The 6,183-nt window shown below is 40.3% G+C and overlaps 1 protein-coding gene across 1 annotated transcript in view; it reads right to left on the reverse strand.

Annotated features, from left to right (window-relative positions):
- The window catches only part of LOC106879996 (uncharacterized), a 34,346-nt gene that overhangs the window by 23,478 nt on the left and 4,685 nt on the right, over window positions 1–6,183 (reverse strand). The window lies entirely within an intron of this gene.

Consider the following 6,183-nt stretch of genomic DNA (forward strand, 5'->3'; position numbering starts at 1 on the left):
TTGCATACTTGAGTGCAAGTTATATTTGAGGTGATGAGCTGAAAATAATTTTTACTTGAAATGAAATGGTGTTGCCCCAGTATGGCCACAGTCAAATGATTGAAACAAGTAAAAAATAAAAATAGGAAATAATAAAAGAAGCAAGAGGCATTTACCCTATACTCCTCTGACCAACATTCAATAGCCATTTCTATGCACTCTCCTCATGTTTTATCCTCTCCTTCTGCACCCCCCCCCCTCCAGCTGCAACTACTTCTGTTTCTCTCAATCAGTGGTCACTGTTCCTCCTCCGTTAAACTAATCAGTCTACCTACAAGGATGCAGCATAAGTACCTGTCGGGAATTGAACCATAAACGTCTCAGCCAACAGATCAATGCTCACATTGCCTATCAAATAGCAGCTCAAGTCTTCAAATTACATAACATTTTATCTAAAATAAGGCTTTAATTAATTCTAAGGATCTTTTTTAAAACGGGGGCCACATTTTTCATTAATGTTTTACGTAGTGCTTTTGGTACCGAAATACTTTCAAACTTCGTATACTTATCTATTTTGTGTTATAGAAGAGAAAAATATTTTTGTATTCGAATTTATTTCATGTAAAAAATTGTCTTATTTCGATAATTTCAACCAATCACTGACGTCCATTCAGCCGATATACATTAAGTGCCGACTACATAAACAAACGATTCTTCATTTTATTTGCTTTTTTCATTTTAAATTTGCTTTAACCCTAACCCTAACCCTAACTCTAACCCTACGGTTAGGGTTAGGGTTAGAGTTAGGGTTAGGGTTAATTGTTTCAGAATCGTTTGTTTATGTAGTCGGCACTTAATGTATATCGGCTGAATGGACGTCAGTGATTGGTTGAAATTACAGAAATACGACAACTTTAACATGGAATAATTTATGGATTTCTTTTTTTTTTAAGAAGACTAAGAGAAAAAGATGTTTTATATGACACATTCTACCAGTGTTCCAAGTTTCAAAGTGTTTCGTTAATGAAAAATGTGGCCCCCGTTTTAAAAAAGATCCAATTCTAATTAATACAGTGCTTAAATTAGTATGACAATCACTAGTACTTCAATTAAAACATTGCTCTAGTTAACATTCTGCTTCAATTAACATATTGCTCTAATTAATAATACAGTTTCAATTATCACACTGTTTAAATTAATACTAACACAATAATTATACTAATACATTACAATGCATTAATTCATTAATTAAATTACTAGACTGCTCCATTTAAAACAATTCTTTTTTTTTTTATTCACAGGCTGTAGATTAATACATTCCAGTATCATAACAATAGTCCAGTCCAGATGACGGGAAAATACACAGACATTGTTTATTTTTGAAATCTTACTTTCTTTATGATTTTTTCTTTAACTTGTTTCACTCATTTGACTGTGGCCATGCTGGGGCACCACCTTGAGGAACTTCTAGTCGAATGAATCAACCCAGTATTTTTTTTTTTTAAGTCTAATACTTATTCTTTCAATCTCTTGAAAGCTATGCCTATATATTTCTACTGTAAATATCTTTTACCCACTTCAGTCATTGGACTGCAGCCATGCTATGTACAGTGATGCTGTCAGTAAGGTGAGAGTTGGCCTGGAATACAGTGATGAATTTAACGTACAAGTTAGAGTACACCAAGGATCAAGAGTGGGATTTGCTGCACTAAGTGTAACCTATGGTTGCATAAGACAGGGGTTTTCAAACTTTTTGACTTGCGGACCCCTTTATATTTCAGGCTTTACCTTAGGGACCCCCTTATAAACGCTTATGAAATTTATACATAAATATTTTCTTAAAATAACATATTTTTACATTTATTTATTTAACAGTATTTAACAAAATAGGTTTATTGTCAATTAAAAGATTTCGATTAAAAAACATATATAAAATCAAATTGCCCATAAAAAGTAATTGCTGTCCACGGACCCCCTGTCTTGTCCTTGCGGACCCCCTGTGGTCCGTGGACCACAGTTTGAAAACCCCTGGCATAAGAGATGCAGTGGAATCATGGGAAGATTATCAGATAAGGTTGCTTTCGCGTGTGGCAGATGTGCAGGAACAGTAAGTACTAAGAGCATGAGGGACTTAAACTCTCTCAAATGCCCAGGAGGCTCTCTTGAGGTAGTAGATAGGTTTTGCTATTAAGGTGACCAAATTAGTAACAGTGGTGGATGCTCTGAAAGTGTTGTTTCTAGAATAAGAATAGGGTGGAGGAAGTTCAGAGAACTACGACCTCTGTTGGCAGCAAAAGGACTCTCTCTAAGAATGAAAGGTAGGTTGTATGATGCTTGTGTGAGAACAGCTATGTTACATGGTAGTGAGACATGGGCTCTGACTGCGGAGGACATGCGTAGGCTGAAGAGAAATGAAGGTAGTATGTTCCATTGGATTTGAAGCATCAGGGTGCATGACCGACAGAGCACATCTGTGTTGAGAGAAAAGTTAGGCATAAGAGGCATTAAATGTGGCATGCAGGAGAGGAGACTGCGCTGGTTTGGACATGTGATGCATATGAGTGAAGACAACTGCATACAGAAGTGCCTGTCGCTGAAAGTGGATGTTACCTGTAGAAGAGTGAGACCCAGGAAGACATGGGATGAAGCAGTGAGGATTGATCTTAGGATGTTGGGGCTCACGAAGGAAATGACAGAAGACCGAGATGTTTGGTGATAAGAGGTCCTAGGGAAGACCCATTCACGAAACTGAATGCCAGAAGAGTTGTGTTCCACCCACATGTAACGACACACCTTTCACCCTCTCTACCCTAAGAAATCAAACTACAACTCCTCTTCTAATTGCATCTTTCTCTTCCTCACATTTCCTCCTCATACATAATGATTGTTTTCGAATCCCCTTTCTTGCCCTCACTGCCATGGTCACTGTATCACTGCTCAACATCCCACCACCACCACCCACACCCTATTTTTCTAACCAGGCTCTACCCTCATATTCTTGTTACTTGTGAGAATGCCCCTAGCACTACACCATCTCTCTTCTGCTCTCTCTTACACTTTTGTTGTTTCCAACTATCTCTCTCTCTCTCTCTCTCTCTCTCTCTCTCTCTCTCCTTCTCTTGTTTTTCCTTCAATTAGGTAACCAAGTATCACCTTTACATCAGCACACTTGGTTCTGGCCTCTTTCTAACTCTCCATCTCCTCTCACTGGGTAACCATGCACCTCTTCTATAGCAAGACACCTATTTCTGCCTCTCTATTTCCCTGTTACACTCTAACCTTTCATCATTTGATACTGGATCACCTCCTCTAATGCCCCCTCTGTTGTGGCAAGACACCTGCTTCTGTCTTTCAGTCCCTTTGTCACACTCTAACTTTCATCCTCTGACGCAAATGCCCCTGCCCCCTCTCATAATTCCTTGTCTTGTGGGTTACTTGGTTACCCTGCCAGTGCTGGTGCCACGTTAAAAGCACCCAGCCCAAACTGTAACGTGGTCGGCATCTGGAAGGGCATACAGCGGTAAAAATCTTGCCAGAACTAACTTCGCCTGTGCTTGTGCCACGTTAAAAGCATCAACTCAACACTGTAATGTGATTGGCGTCTGGAAGGGCATCCAGCTGTAAAAATCTTGCCAAAAGTAACTTCGCCTATGCTAGTACCACATAGAAAGCACTGAGTCCACTTTGCAGAGTGGTTAGTGTTAGGAAGGGCATCCAGCTGTAAAATCCCTGCTAAAACAGACACAGTAGCCTTGGGTAGATTTTCTACTTGGCCGGCTCCTGTCAACCATCCTACCCATGCATGCATGGAAGATGGACATTAAACAATGATGATAATTATATATATATATCATCATCATCATTTAATGTCCATTTTCCATGCTGGCATGGGTTGGACTGTTTGACTGAGGTCTGGAAAGCTAGCGGCTGTACCAGGCTCCAATCTGATCTGGCAATGTTTCTACAGCTGGATGCCCTTCCTAATGCCAACCTCTCCGAGAATGTAGGTGGGTGCTTTTTACGTGCCACCAGCACAGGAGCCAGTCAGGCTGGCCTGGCATCGATCACGTCCAGATGGAGCTCTTTGCATGCCACTGGCACACCAGCCAGTCAGGCCCTGGCATCGATCATGTTCAAACAGTATATGTTATGTGCCACCGCCTCAGGAGACAGTCAGGAGGCACTGGCATAGCCACGTTTGGATGGTGCTTTTTACACGCCACTGGCACAGGAGCCAATCTATATATATATATATATATATATATATATATATATATATATATATATATACACACACACACACACACATACATGCATGCATGCACACACAAATAGGTTCCAATACAGTTTCTATGTATCAAATAAGGCATTGGTTGACCAGGGCTATAGCAGAAGACCCAAGGTGGACCAAGGTGCTGCACAGAGGGACTAAACCCAAAACCATATAATTACAAAACAAGCTTCTTAACCACTCGACCATGTCTGCACTCACAGAAAAGTTTTTAATAAAAAATCGTTAATTATTAATTATAGAAGTTTTAATAAACTAACCATTGAAGCAAACCAAGACCATTAAATATAATTTCAGTAAAATTGGGGGTTTTCAGAAATAAAAAAGAAAAAGAAAAATTGCTAAAATATATATCTTTTCCCTCTTTTGTCAGATTAAATCCAATCTCATTTCCCATAATTATATGGCACCATATTTTTTTTATTTTGTTTAGGACGGTGGAGTGGGGAGGGGGGAAAAATTATTCTCCATTAACCTTTGACCTTTGTATGAAAGCTTTTGAAGTGTGTTTGAGATATTTTTATTCATATTTCATAAGCTTACAGCTGAAGAGTACAGCAAGCGATGATGACGATGACGGTGATGAGCATGACCGATGACAACTGTGGTGGTAGATGAGGATGATGACGATGACGATGATGATGATGACAATGATGGTTTATAATATCATCATCTTCTGACAATAGCCGAGGTCAAATTTGTTAGATCTTTCTTTCTCAGTCTTTTAAGCAAGTGAAATTAGATGACATGGAAAACTAGAGGTGGTGGTCGTGGTGGGGAAAATGATTAGAGTACTTTGAAACAGAGAGGCTCTATGTGGTTGTTCCAATTACTAGAAATAGCAACCAAATCTCCTTCAAAAATATCTGAAGACACACCGAGCAGTGTACTTCAGGGTACAGCCATGATCATCATCATTTAGCATCTGCAGTGTGCATGGAAAAAAAAAGAAAAAGACATGATGGTCACAGCTGGAAATGATTTTGTTTCTAAGTCAGTTTCATTAAGTGTCATCATCATCATCATTTTACATCCATTTTTCATGCTGGCATGGGTTGGACGGTTCGACTGGGGTCTGGGAAGCTAGGAGGCTGCACCAAGCCCCAATCTGATCTAGCAGTGTTTCTACAGCTGGATGCCCTTCCTAACGCCAACCACTCCGAGAGTGTAGTGGGTGCTTTTTACGCACCACCGGCGCAAGGGGCCAGAGGAGCTGGCATTGACCACAACTGGATGGTGCTTTTTATGTGTCACCGGCATGGAAGCCAGTCAAGGTGGCTCTGGCATCGGCCACGTTCAGATGGTGCTTTTTACGTGCTACCGGCACGGGGCTCACAACTACAATTTCCATTTGATTTTATTTTGATATTCCTGTTGATGTTGATGTACTTGATTCAATAGGTCTCCTCAAGTATGGTCGATAAAATAAGTACCAGTCAAGTACTGTGATCGATGTAAGAAATTGAGTTCGTCTTTCCATTAAAAACTACTGACCCTATTCCAAAATTTGAAACCATTATTTGGGGAAAATTATTAATATGTAAGTAATAATATATAACATGCTATTAATATTTGTTGTTGTTGGCACACCGTCGCTTACGACGTCCAGGGGTCCAGTTGATCCGATCAACGGAACAGCCTGCTCGTGAAATTAACGTGCAAGTGGCTGAGCACTCCACAGACACGTGTACGCTTAACGTAGTTCTCGGGGATATTCAGTGTGACACAGTGTGACAAGGCTGACCCTTTGAATTACAGGTACAACAGAAACAGGAAGTAAGAGTAAGAGAAAGTTGTGGTGGAAGAGTACAGCAGGGTTCGCCACCATCCCCTGCCGGAGCCTCGTGGATTTTTGGGTGTTTTCGCTCAATAAACACTCACAACGCCCGGTCTGGGTATCGAAACCACGATCC

This window comes from Octopus bimaculoides, chromosome 9, assembly GCF_001194135.2.
Source record: "Octopus bimaculoides isolate UCB-OBI-ISO-001 chromosome 9, ASM119413v2, whole genome shotgun sequence".
Lineage (NCBI taxonomy): Eukaryota > Metazoa > Mollusca > Cephalopoda > Octopoda > Octopodidae > Octopus > Octopus bimaculoides.